We start from the raw sequence: 13,516 nt of genomic DNA, 5'->3' as shown, positions 1-13,516 counted from the left end.
TGTTGTTCAGTTGTTAAGTTGTGTCCGACTCTTCGAGACCCCATGGACCATAGCACGCCAGGCCTTCCCGTCTTCCGCTCTCTCCCGGAGTGTGCTCAAGTTCATATTCATTGCATCAGTGATGCTATCTAGCCATCTCATCCTCTGCCGTCCCCTTCTCCTTTTGCCTTCAGTCTTTCCCAGCATCAGGGTCTTTTCCAGAGAGTTTTCTCTTCACATTAGGTGGCCAAAATATTTGAGCTTCAGCTTCAGTATCTGTCCTTCCAATGAGCACTCAGGGTTGATTTCCTTTAGGATCAACTGATTTGACCTCCTTGCAATCCAGGGGACTCATAAGAGTCTTCTCCAGCACCACAGTTTGAAAGCATCGATTCTTCGGCGTTCAGCCTTCCTTATAGTCCAGCTCTCACAGCCATACATTACTACTGGGAAAGCCATAGCTTTGATTATGCGGACCTTTGTCGGCAAGGTGATGTCTCTGCTTCTTACTATGCTGTCTAGGTTGGCCATAGCTTTCCTCCCAAAGAGCAAGCGTCTTTTAATTTCATGGCTACAGTCACCGTCTGTGGTGATCTTGGAGCCCAAGAAAATAAAATCTGTCACTGCTTCCATTTCTTCCCCTTCTATATGCCAGGAAGTGATGGGGCCAGATGCCATGATTTTAGTGTTTTTAATGTTGAGTTTCAAACCAGCTTTTGCACTCTCTTCTTTCACCCTCAACAAGAGGCTCTTTAGATCCTCTTCACTTTCTGCCATTAGGGTGGTATCGTCTGCATATCTGAGGTTGTTGATAATTCTCCCAGCAATCTTAATTCCGACCTGTGACTCATCCAACCCGGCATGTCTCATGATGTACTCTGCATATAAGTTAAATAAGCAGGGCAACAATATGCAGCCATGTCGTACTCCTTTCCCAATTTTGAACCAATTGGTTGTTCCATGTCTGGTTCTTACTGTTGCTTCTTGGCCCTTGTACAGGTTTCTCAGGAGACAGGTAAGGTGGTCTGGTACTCCCATCTCTTTAAGAATTTTCCACAGTTTGTTGTGATCCACACAATCAAAGGCTTTAGCGTAGTCAATGAAGCAGAAATAGACGTTTTTCTGGAATTCTCTCGCTTTCTCCATGATCCAGTGAATGTTGGCAATTTGATCTCTAGTTCCTCTGCTTCTTCAAAATCCAGCTTGTACTTCCGCTAGTTCTCGGTTCACATACTGCTGAAGCCTAGCTTGTAGGATTTTGAGCATAACCTTGCTGGCATGTGAAATGAGTGCAATTGTGTGGTAGTTTGAACACTCTTTGGCATTGCCCTTCTTTGGAATTGGAATGTAAACTGACCTTTTCCAGTCTTGTGGCCACTGTTGAGTGTTCCAAATTTGTTGGCATATTGAGTGCAGCACTTTAACAGGATCATCTTTTAGGATTTTAAATAGCTCAGCTGGAAGACTGTCATCTCCACTAGTTTGTTGTTAGTAATGCTTCCTAAGGCCCACTTGACTTCACTCTCTAGGATGTCCGGCTCAAGTTCAGTAACCACACTATCATTGGTATCAGGGACATTCAGATCTTTCCTGTATAGTTCTTCTGTGTATTCTTTCCACCTCTTCTGAATCTCATCTGCTTCCTTTAGGTCCCTGCCTTCTTTGTCCTTTATCATGCCTGTCTTTGCACAAAACGTTCCCTTGATATCTCCGATTTTCTTGAAGAGATTTCTAGTCTTTCCCATTCTGTTGTTTTCTTCGATTTCTTTGCATTGTTCATTTAAGAAGGCCTTCTTGTCTCTCCTTGCTATTCTCTGGAACTCTGCATTCAGTTGGGTAAATCTTCCCCTTTCTCCCTTGCTTTTCACTTCCCTTCTTTCCTCATCTACTTGTAAAGCCTCATCAGACAGCCACTTGGCTTTCTTGCATTTCTTTTTCTTTGGGATGGATAGTTGCTGCCTCCTGAACAATGTTACGGACCTCCGCCCATAGTTCCTCAGGCACTCTGTCTATCAGGTCTAATCCCTTAAATCTATTCCTCACCTCCACTGTATATTCATCAGGGATATGATTTAGGTCATACCTGAACGGTTTAGTGGTTTTCCCTACGTTCTTGAATTTCAGCTGAAATTTTGCAAGAAGCAGCTCATGATCTGAGCCACAGTCAGCTCCAGGTCTTGTTTTTACTGACTGTATAGAGCTTCTCCATCTTTGGCTGCAAAGGATCAATCTGATTTCGATATTGACCATCTGGTGATGTCCCTGTGTAGAGTCACCTCGTGCTGTTGGAAAAGAGTGTTTGCTATGATCAGCGTGTTCTCTTGGCAAAACTCTATTAGCCTTTGTCCTGCTTCATTTTGTACACCAAGGCCATGCTTGCCTGTTATCCCAGTGATTTCTTGACTTCCTACTTTAGCATTCCAATCCCCTATGCTGAAGAGGACATCTTTTTTTGGTGTTAGTTCTAGAAGGTGTTGTAGGTCTTCATAGAACCGATCAACCTCAGCTTCTTCAGCCTCAGTGATTGGGGCATAGACTTGAATTACTGTGATGTTGAATGGTTTGCCTTGGATTCGTACTGAGATCATTCTATCGTTTTTGAGATTGTACCCCAGTACTGCTTTTTGAGATTGTACCCCAGTACTGCTTTTCCCACCCTTTTATTGACTATGAGTGCTGCATCATTTCTTCTAAGGGATTCTTGCCCACAGTAGTAGATATAATGGTCACCTGAATTAAATTTGCCCATGCTTGTCCATTTTAGTTCGCTTATTCCCAAGATGTCGATGTTCAATCTTGCCATCTCATGTTTGACCACCTCCAGCTTGCCTTGATTCATTGATATTACATTCCAGCTTCCTAAGCAATATTGTTCTTTACAGCATCGGATTTTCTTTTCATCACCAGACACATCCACAGCTGAGTGTCCTTTCAGCTTTGGCCCAGCCACTTCACTCTTTCTGGCGCTACTTGGAAATACCCTCTGCTCTTCCCCAGTAGTATATTGGACACCTTCCGACCTGAGGGGCTCATCTTCCGGCGTCATCTCTTTTAGCCTTGTGATACGTTCCATGGGGTTTTCTTGGCAAGAATACTGGAGTGGGTTGCCATTTCCTTCTCCAGTGGACCACATTTTGTCAGAACTCTCTGCCATCTTGGGTGGCCCTGCACGGCATAGCTTATGGCTTCCCTGAGTTACGCAAGCCCCTTCGCCACAACAAGGCAGTGATCCATGGCTTTTAATGCCTCAAACATTTTGAAAGTACTATCAAGAGAAATAAGTTGTTCATAAATTTTAAACACACCAATGGACCACAAAGATTCTAGCAAAAAAGGAAAAGAAAAGAAGACCATGCAAGACAGACATCAGACCACTTGTACACTAGCCAGCGGTGGACAACTTTGTGAAGTCCAGGGGCCATTTTCATCTCTTGGACTCCCCTCGCCCCGCTGTGGGCTGCACCTCCCCACCCAGAGTTCCCCAAAAATAAGAATAATAAAATAAAATTGGCAGCTGGAGTTGCTATGGAACAAACAACCAGCCTTTGTTTCCCATCCTGGAGGGGAAATAAGATTTTGCAAGTTACATCTTGATATGTACCGAAAAACCTTCCAAAGTGGTTTCACTGCAGTCTGCAGACTACATCAGAGGCAACTCCAGGCTTGAAGGGCCCTCAGCAGAGTGTACTCTGATGGGCCCCTCCTACAGTGGGGAAGGCCAGTGGGCTTACTGGGTGGTAGTTTTGGTAAGGAGCAGCATCAGCAGTGACCACCAGTTGACTTGGAGCTGCCATTCAAATTTCCCATGATGCCCCAGACTGATGCTGCACTGGGGGCATTGTCAGGAATTAAAATGGTGGACGGCTACTAATCCCAGTGGCCCAGGGCAGAAGCTCCCCTGGGGCAAGTGTCAGAACAGTAGTGGGCCTTGCCAGGAACCCAACAACTGTCCAAAGGTCCTGTGTGCTGATACCAGGCCTGGATTGCACTGTGCAAACAAAGCAGTTCTGGTGCATGTATTATGGGTAGCAACACTATCTATGTACATCCTGCCTTTCCTCCAAGGAGCCCAAGTTAGCATACATGATCTTACTCTTCCTCCTCCTTGCCATTTTATCTTCACAACAACCCTGTGAGGTAGGTTAGGCCTACCTCACAGTGACTGGCCCAGCGTTGCCCAAAGTCAGCTTCATGGCTGAGTGGGGACCAGAACCTAGGTCTTCCCAGTTCCAGCCCAGCACTCTAACTACTACACTGCACTGGTTCTCCCATCATTCTTAAAGTGTTGTGCCTATGTGATATGAATCTCCCACACCTCAGGTGGCTGTATGTCCTTTACAGAGATTTCATAGAGTCACAGAGTTGGAAGGGGCCATTAGGCCATTAGGCCATGAGTCCGACCCCCTGCTCAGTGCAGAAATCCAGTTTAAAGCATCCCTGGCAGATGGCTGCCCAGTCTCTGCTTGAATATCTCCAGCGACGGAGAGCCCACCACCTCCCTGGGCAGGTGGTTCCACTGTCTGACCGCTCTGATCGTTAGGAAGTTTTTCTTGACGTTCAGCTGAAATCTGCCTTCCTGTAAATTAAACAGCTTTCATGTCCTACAGTCTCGGAGGATAGCCCTTTTGGGAGGGCTATCAGAAGAAAGTCTTCTATGAAGGCACACTTTATTGGAAGAGCTGGCTAGTCCATGTCCGGTATAAAGGTACAGAACTGTAACAATCCAGCAGAGCTGAGCCTTGGAGTTGCTGTCAACAGTGAGCTCCTGAACAGCAAACCGAGCAGGCCGGCACACAGGTGACCTGGACTGCCTATGGTGAGATGCATGGCATTTCTATTTAAGTTATAGCAATCCTTTCTAAAGTTGTGTCTATGTGTATCAATGACCATATGCACAGTTCATGCAGATCAGTGCCCTATTTTGTCCTCTGTTTCGGTGATGCATATCTTCTTTTTTAGAGATGTGTAAGTTCCCACTCAACCCACACCCATCATTGAAATGTTACCCTCCAGGATGAAAAAGAAAATCTTCCTACTCAGAAGCAGCACAAATGGCCTGTTATCCTTTGGACATTTCAGCTTATCGAATGACTTGCTTAAATAAGAAGTCCTTGGCTTTACCTTCACTGATTGTATGCTGCCAGAAACTGTGTAACCTCCCAAGCTGAGTACAGAAGCACTGAAACTATCCAGGGTTAGCAAGATGAAGGATTTCTCTTTCTCTCTCTCTCTCTTTCTCTCTCTTCAACATCTTTCCGTATACCGGAATTATGGGCAAACTGGATCCACAAATCCATATTTGTATAGGCAGCCAATGTCATTATTCTGTCCAATTATAATACAAAACTTTAAAATTACTTGTGCTGGATAATGAATGAGCCAGAGTTTGCCTGAGTAAATATTTTCCATATTGAAACCTAATCTCTCCTCTTAATAATTGGAGCAGTTTTATTTTATTTTATTTGGTCTGTGGAGATTGCTGGTGTGTGTGTGTGTGTGTGTGTGTGTGTGTAGGAGACTTCTTTCATTCTTAAGATACTTTTACCCTCCCCTTCTCTCCCCACTTTATGATTCAGCCCAAAGTGAATTTATTATTGCAATAGGTTTAATGATTGTTAGCTGAAGTTGCTTGCTCTGCTGCAATTGGGCTGTAATAAAAAGTACTATTGGCTTTTGTTAGCTGTGCACCTTCTTTGCTGCCAATAATGATTAATCTTTCCTCTCTAGGATCATCTCCTCCCTGGAGTTTACTTCATCCCTCTGTAGTGAGGCCTCATTCCCTTCCCTTGCCAGCATTTTCCCCAACCAACTTACTGGCCCACCTTCTTGTTTTCCCATATTGGGGACAATTCCGCAAGAGGTTTCTCTTGGAGATTGGCAGGGCCGGCCCTATCATTAGGCAGAGGGGAGGCAATCACCTCAGGTGGCAGATGCTCTGGGGTGGTGGTGGAAGTGGTGGTGGCCTCCTTGCTGTTCTTCCTGGACTCCTTGGCTGTCCCCCTTGTTGGATGACAGAGCTGTGAGTGCCACACAACCTGTCCGGACTCCCTAACCTAGCTTACTGCCTCAGGTAGGGTAGAGGACACAATCCCATCAGCAGAGTTGAACTGCCAGTCCAGCTAGCCTCCATACAGGGAATGGGGAGTAGCTGCCATCTTGTCTGCCTCAGGCAGCATAACATGTCTTGCACCATCCCTGGGGATCAGATGTGTCCACTCAATGCAGGAACTCACAACTGTTCAGAATGCCAGTGGATCTTCTGCAGGAGCCATGGGCATTTGCCTGGGATTGGGGCAATAGCAGAGTTTGCTTTGTCATGCTTTTGGCTTGAGACACATTATACCCTGGATGGGAGGGGAGTTCAGATGAACCTCCCATGCGGTCAAGGAATGCATGAAGGTGGTTGTGGAGCTGCGCCCCCTGCCACCCGAACATTTGGCACACATGTGAAGGAAATCTGCATGTGTACTGGTGATGTACATGTCTACAGATCCTCCAAGTGAGGTCCCAAGACATGCTCTGAAGGCACTTAAGGCAGCCACCGTTCTGATGGTAAGCAGGTCTGGGTCTGGTCAGTGTTTGGAAGGGAGACCACTGGGAACCACATGTAGCCACCTTGAGTTCCACAGTGGAAGAAAGGTGAGTTCCACAATGGAAGAAAGGTGGGGTATAAATGTAATACATGAATGAATGAATGAATGAATGAATGAATGAGGGGGGATCCCAATTGAACCAGTATCCCACTCTTGCCTGGAGGATCGATATATGCTTAGAGAATCTTCACATATTGGCTGAATGAGAAGGGTGTATGGTTGCTGGTAGAGTGGACACATGTCCCTGCCTTGTTAGGTGAGTCAGGTGGCTACCAGGGACAGGGCCTTTACAGTGGTGGCATCTCATCTCCAGAACATCCTCCCCAAACAGATTTGAGAGGTGCCTTCATTAATGGATATTTTAGTGCCAAGTTTAAACTTCGTTATTCAACAAGGGGGTTGAACTCGATGGTCTTATAGGCCCCTTCCAACCCTTTAATTATTCTATGAAAGCTTTTAAGGCTGCAACCCTGAACACACTTACCTGGGAATAAGTCCCATTGAACTCAGTGGGATGTACTTCTGAGTACACATGTGTAGTGTTCCACTGTAAGTGGCTGGTTTGGGCAGTATTCGTGTCATTTCATTCATGCAAATGATGCTGGGCTGGCAGAAACTAGGTTCTGAACTAAGTGCAAGAGAAGAATCCAACTAAAGTTATGCTTGTGCAACATGTTGTGCAACCCGTTGTGCAAAACTCTTGTGCAACCCATTGTGCAATGCATTGTGCATAACTCTTGTGCAACTGTTGTGCAACCTATTGTACAATCAGATGAGCAATTGCTCGCACAACCAGTTGCGCAAGTGTAATGGGCAATCGCTTGCACAATGGAGAAATTCAGCAGAGCTCCACTAGCTCTATTTGAGTTTGTGGAATGACACTGTTGGATACTGCCCTTTGCCTTTTATTGTTTTAGTACAGTCTTCCCCAACCTGGTACTCTCCAGATATTTTAGAGTTCAACTCCCAAAAGCAACCAGCCAGTATGGCCAATGGTCAGGCATGCTGGGAGTTGTAGTCCAAAACATCTGAAGTGGGACAGGTTGGAGAAGGCTCTTTCAGCACTTCTTGGCTTTTCATTTTTGCTGCCTTACCGATTGCTGCCGCTGCTTGTTTTCGTAACTGATTAATGGTATTAGTATTTTATTAGTTTGATTTTTTTTATTGGTATGTAATTTTTTTATGGTTGTACATTGCCTTGGATGCTTCTGTAGGAAAGCGACCCATAAAGTGTTGAAAGAAATCAATCTATTCAGAGATGTTTGGGTTCAGAGGATATTTCTGCATTAATTGTAGGATTCTAGATTAGATCATCCTCTGCAGCTTAAAAAAATAAAAATGCAGACACTGAACAATACTCTGCTTTAAGTCAACCATCTCTTCTGGGATGCTAAGTCTGATTTCAGCTCTAGCCAACCGCAGTCAAAGCCACAAGTATGAAAAACATTCCGATCAGTGCTGAATAACTGTTAGCATTAGATTTTCAAAGAGACGCTATAAGGAACATAGGAAGTTGCCTTATACCGGTCTGACCATCGGTCCATCTAGCCCAGTATTGTCAACACTGACTGGCAGCAGCTTCCCAGGATTTCAGGCAGGAATTTTTCCAGCCCTGTCTGGAGATGCCGGGGATTGAACCTGGGACCTTCTGCATGCAAAGCATGTTGTGAAGGTCTGAGGCCTACAGAGGCAAAGGGGAAAAAGGTCAGGCTTCGAGGCCTGAGGTTTTCTGTTGGGAGGGGCAACCCTGAGAGAAGTAGTTGCGTTTCTCCAGTTGAGTGTCAGTTTCATTTCTCCACTTAAATTTCATTTCTTCAGGTTTGAAGCAGTACTTTCAGTTTGAGTGAGGAGGAGGAGGAGGAGGAGGAAGAGGAGTAAAGAGAATGAGAGAGCCAGTAAGAGCAGAGACAGCCAGAGCCTGAAGTGAGAGTAGAGTCTGAAGAGTGAGCAGGAAGAAGCAGCCTAGAAAAGTCTAGGGACAGCTAGGGTAAAGGAACTTGCATTTTTCAACTTTTATTTTCTTTTAATACGTTTTGTATCCCTCAGCTCTATTGTGTGACTACCTTTAGTTGTAATTTGTTTGCTTTAAATTTACTAGTAAGCTGTTGTGGCTAAACCCTGTGTCTAGAGTGTCAGTCACCCCATGTCTACAGCTGAAACCTCATGTTTACTGGGAAGGGGAAGCTTAAAAGAAGGAAGGTGGGAGTCTTAAGGAGGCAAGAGATCCTTAGGAGTCACTCTTTCAGGGGGTCCAGGTCATGAGTGGAACTTGACACGTGTCCTGTAGCACGGAGCCACGGCCCCTCCAAGGTCAGCCCTGGCTCCTCTCCCATGGGATCTTTTTGTAGCAGGTATGGTCTAAAACTGGGACTTACTTCCAGGTAAGCATGTATAGGCTTGTAGCCTAAGGCTACAATCCTATGCCCACTTACCTAGCAGTAACCCCCATTTAACTCAGTGGGACATCCTTCTGAGTAGACTTGTACAGGATGTCGCTGACCCTCCCTTTCCTCACAGGGCTTTCTACCATCAGCTTGCCCTGTGGGATGGATCCTGATGAGTGCTTACAGTGGTTTTTATTAATGTCTTGTTGTCTTCCTTGTAAACCACTATGGAAGGATTGTTGTTCTGAAAGGTGGGATATAAATAAGTGTAATAAATAATAACAACAAATACATACATAAATAAAAATAAATCCTACAACAGCCTTCCCTGATCTGCTGCCCTCCAGAAGTTTTGGACTACAACTCCCAGCATTCCCAATCATTGGCACCATGCTGCCTGGGGCTGGTAGGAGCTGAAGTCCGAAACATTTGTTCTTTCCATTCCATCTTAAGGCTTTAACAAACTGCAGACTGGGGCTCCTCCTTCTCTACCTCAATTAAATTTGTCTGTGTATGTGTGCTTTCTTCAGCAAAGGAGATCGTTACCTTGTCGTGGTTCTGGAGCTTGAGCACCTCAATGACGTCGTGAGCTAAACCGTGAAGGGACACCCAAGACGGGAAGGTCATGGTAGAGAGGTCAGACTAAATACAATCCCTGCGGAAGGAAACAGCAACCCACCCCAGTATTCTTGCCATGAAAACTAAATGAATCAGTACAACCACAGATATGTCGGTATACCATCGGAAGATGGGACTCCCAGGTCGGAAGATGGTCAAAATGCTACTGGGGAGGAACAGAGGATAAGTTCAACTAGCCCCAGATGTGATGATGCAGCTAGCTCAAAGCCGAAAGGACAGCTAGCAGCCGATGGTGCTGGTGGTGAACGACAAATCCGATGTTCTAAAGATCAACACACCGTAGGAACCTGGAATGTAAGATCTATGAGCCAGGGCAAATTGGATGTGGTTATTGGGGAGATGTCAAGATTAAATATAGACATTTTGGGTGTCAGTGAACTGAAATGGACTGGAATGGGCCACTTCACATCAAATGACCACCAGATCTACTGCTGTGGACAAGAGGACCACAGAAGAAATGGAGTAGCCTTCATAATTAATAATAAAGTGGCTAAAGCAGTGCTTGGATACAATCCAAAAAATGACAGAATGATCTCAATTTGAATTCAGGGTAAGCCATTTAACATCACAGTGATCCAAATATACGCCCTAACCACAGATGCTGAAGAAGCAAAAGTAGATCAGTTCTATGAGGATCTGCAGCACCTACTGGATAGTACGCCAAACAAAGATGTTATTTTCATTACAGGAGACTGGAATGCTAAGGTGGGTAGTCAAACGACACCTGGAATTACAGGCAAGCATGGTCTGGGAGAACAAAATGAAGCAGGACATAGGCTGATAGAATTTTGCCAAGACAACTCACTGTGCATAACAAACACTCTCTTCCAACAACCTAAGAGACGACTTTATACATGGACTTCACCAGATGGTCGACACCGAAATCAGATTGACTACATCCTTTGTAGCCAAAGGTGGCGGACATCTATGCAGTCGGTAAAAACTAGACCTGGAGCTGATTGTAGTTCAGATCATGAACTTCTTATTGCACAATTTAGAATCAGACTAAAGAGAATAGGGAAGACCCACAGATCAGTTAGATATGAGCTCACTAATATTCCTAATGAATATGCAGTGGAGGTGAAGAATAGATTTAAGGGACTAGATTTAGTAGATAGGGTCCCAGAAGAACTATGGACAGAAGTTCGCAACATTGTTCAGGAGGCGGCAACAAAAAACGTCCCAAAGAAAAAGAAAACCAAGAAGGCAAGATGGCTGTCTGCTGAGACACTGGAAGCAGCCCAAGAAAGAAGGAAAGCAAAAGGCAACAGTGATAGGGGGTCATATGCCCAATTAAATGCAAAATTCCAGAGGTTAGCCAGAAGAGATAAGGAATTATTTTTAAACAAGCAATGTGCGGAAGCGGAAGAAGATAATAGAATAGGAAGGACAAGAGACCTCTTCCAGAAAATTAGAAACATTGGAGGTAAATTCCAGGCAAAAAAGGGTATGATCAAAAACAAAGATGGCAAGGACCTAACAGAAGCAGAAGAGAGCAAGAAAAGGTGGCAAGAATATACGGAAGATCTGTATAGGAAGGATAATAATATCGGGGATAGATTTGACCATGTGGTCAGTGAGCTAGATCCAGACATCCTGAAGAGTGAGGTTGAATGGGTCTTAAGAAGCATTGCTAATAACAAGGCAGCAGGAGATGACGGTATCCCAGTTGAACTGTTTAAAATCTTGCAAGATGATGCTGTCAAGGTGATGCATGCCATATGCCAGCAAATTTGGAAAACACAAGAATGGCCAACAGATTGGAAAAAATCAACCTATATCCCCATACCAAAACAGGGAAGCACCAAAGAATGTTCAAACTATCGAACAGTGGCACTTATTTCACATGCCAGTAAGGTAATGCTCAAGATCTTGCAAGGTAGACTCCAGCAATTCATGGAACGAGAATTGCCAGATGTACAAGCTGGGTTTCGAAAAGGCAGAGGAACTAGAGACCAAATTGCCAATATCCGCTGGATAATGGAGAAAGCCAGGGAGTTTCAGAAAAACATCTATTTCTCTTTATTGACTATTCTAAAGCCTTTGACTGTGTGGATCATAACAAATTGTGGCAAGTTCTTGGTGGTATGGGGATACCAAGTCATCTTGTCTGCCTCCTGAGGAATCTGTATAACAACCAAGTAGCAACGGTAAGAACAGACCACGGAACAACGGATTGGTTTACGATTGGGAAAGGAGTACGGCAGGGTTGTATACTCTCACCCTACCTTTGCAACCTGTATGCAGAACACATCATGCGACGTGCTGGGCTTGATGAAGCCAAGGCTGAAGTTAAAATTGCTGGAAGAAACATTAACAATCTCTGATATGCAGATGATACCACTTTGATGGCTGAAAGCGAGGAGGAGCTGAGGAACCTCATGATGAAGGTGAAAGGAGAAAGTGCAAAAGCTGGGTTGCAGTTAAACCTCAAAAAAACCAAGATTATGGCAACCAGCTTGAGTGATAACTGGCAAATAGAGGGAGAAAAAGTGGAGGCAGTGACAGACTAGGCGCAAAGATTACTGCAGATGCTGACTGCAGCCAGGAAATCAAAAGACGTTTACTTCTTAGGAGGACAGCAATGACAAATCTTGATAAAATAGTTAAGAGCAGAGACATCACACTGACAACAAAGTTGTCAGTTAAAGTTAAAGCATAGTTAAAGCAAGGGTATTCCCCATAGTAACCTATGGCTGTGAGAGCTGGAACATAAGGAAGGCTGAGCGAAGGAAGATAGATGCTTTTGAACTGTGATGCTGGAAGAAAATTCTGAGAGTGCCTTGGACTGCAAGAAGATCAAACCAGTCCATACTCCAGGAAATAAAGCCAGACTGCTCACTTGAGGGAAGGATATTAAAGGCAAAACTGAAGTACTTTCCATGAAGTCACGAAAAATCAGAAGTGACTGAACGAATAAACAACAACAATGTGTGCTTAACATCCAACTTGAATTCAAAGGCTTGGTTGATACTTTGTGACTTTTTAGCTGGTCCTACAACAGGTAGTATGCTACTCTTACTTGCTTTCTCCTGTTTGGTTACCTGCAACTTTTGTCTGCTTAGGGATGGTGAAGTTGGGTCTCTCCAGATATTGTTGGAGCCCCACTCCCATCAACTCCAGCCACCATGGATAGTAATGATGGGAGTTGTAGTCCATCAACCTCTAGGTTTCCCACCCCTGGCTTAGCAGGGTGCCAAATTTAGCTGTTTAGAAGGGGAGAACTGGAGTAAGATTGGCTTCTACTTTAGAATGATGGGATGTCTGTGGGGTAAACATACACTCCAACCAGTGGGTAATATTACACATTGGCTTCTATTGACTCCTGATCTACCACATCACCTAAAATTAATCCCCAGCTTTGCTAATGTAAGGATTGCCATGTTTTCCTTTTCTACTAGGCTTCACAAGGGATCCATGTGTTCTGAACTATGCTGGAGACAGAACCAAATTACGACAGGTTTTTAGATGTTCAAATAGAGAGCACCTATTACTTGTTTCTCCCAGAAGCCTTTGGTGTGACTGGAAGCCTTTGGTGCAACCTTCCCCATCAAGCACAGGTTATCATACTTGACAGTGCAATCCTAGGCATGTTTACTCAGAAGTAGGTTCCACTGAGTTCAATGGGACTTACTCCCAGAGAAATGTACATAGGACTGCAGCCAAGACTGCAAACCAATGCACATTTGTCTAAGCACATTTAAGCCCCACTGAACATGCATAGGACTGTACTGAAGTGTTGGAACAAGAGGAGGCAGGTGGCTCCAGTTTCAGTGGGGCTGTGAATCCAGTCTGGGTTTGAGTAGAACCATCCAGAACTCTAAAGGAGCTAGCCAAGGTGCTGGACCCCATCCCCAAAACAGCACATTTGGTAGCTCCTTTAGAGTTCTGGCTGGTTCTCACTGAAACTCAAAATGGATT

Source organism: Heloderma suspectum, chromosome 11, assembly GCF_057233095.1.
Source record: "Heloderma suspectum isolate Gila_16-S chromosome 11, 16-S_ref, whole genome shotgun sequence".
In the NCBI taxonomy this organism is placed as follows: Eukaryota; Metazoa; Chordata; class Lepidosauria; order Squamata; family Helodermatidae; genus Heloderma; species Heloderma suspectum.
The sequence above is the reverse complement of the archived record's forward strand: the minus strand, read 5'-3'. Positions refer to the sequence as shown.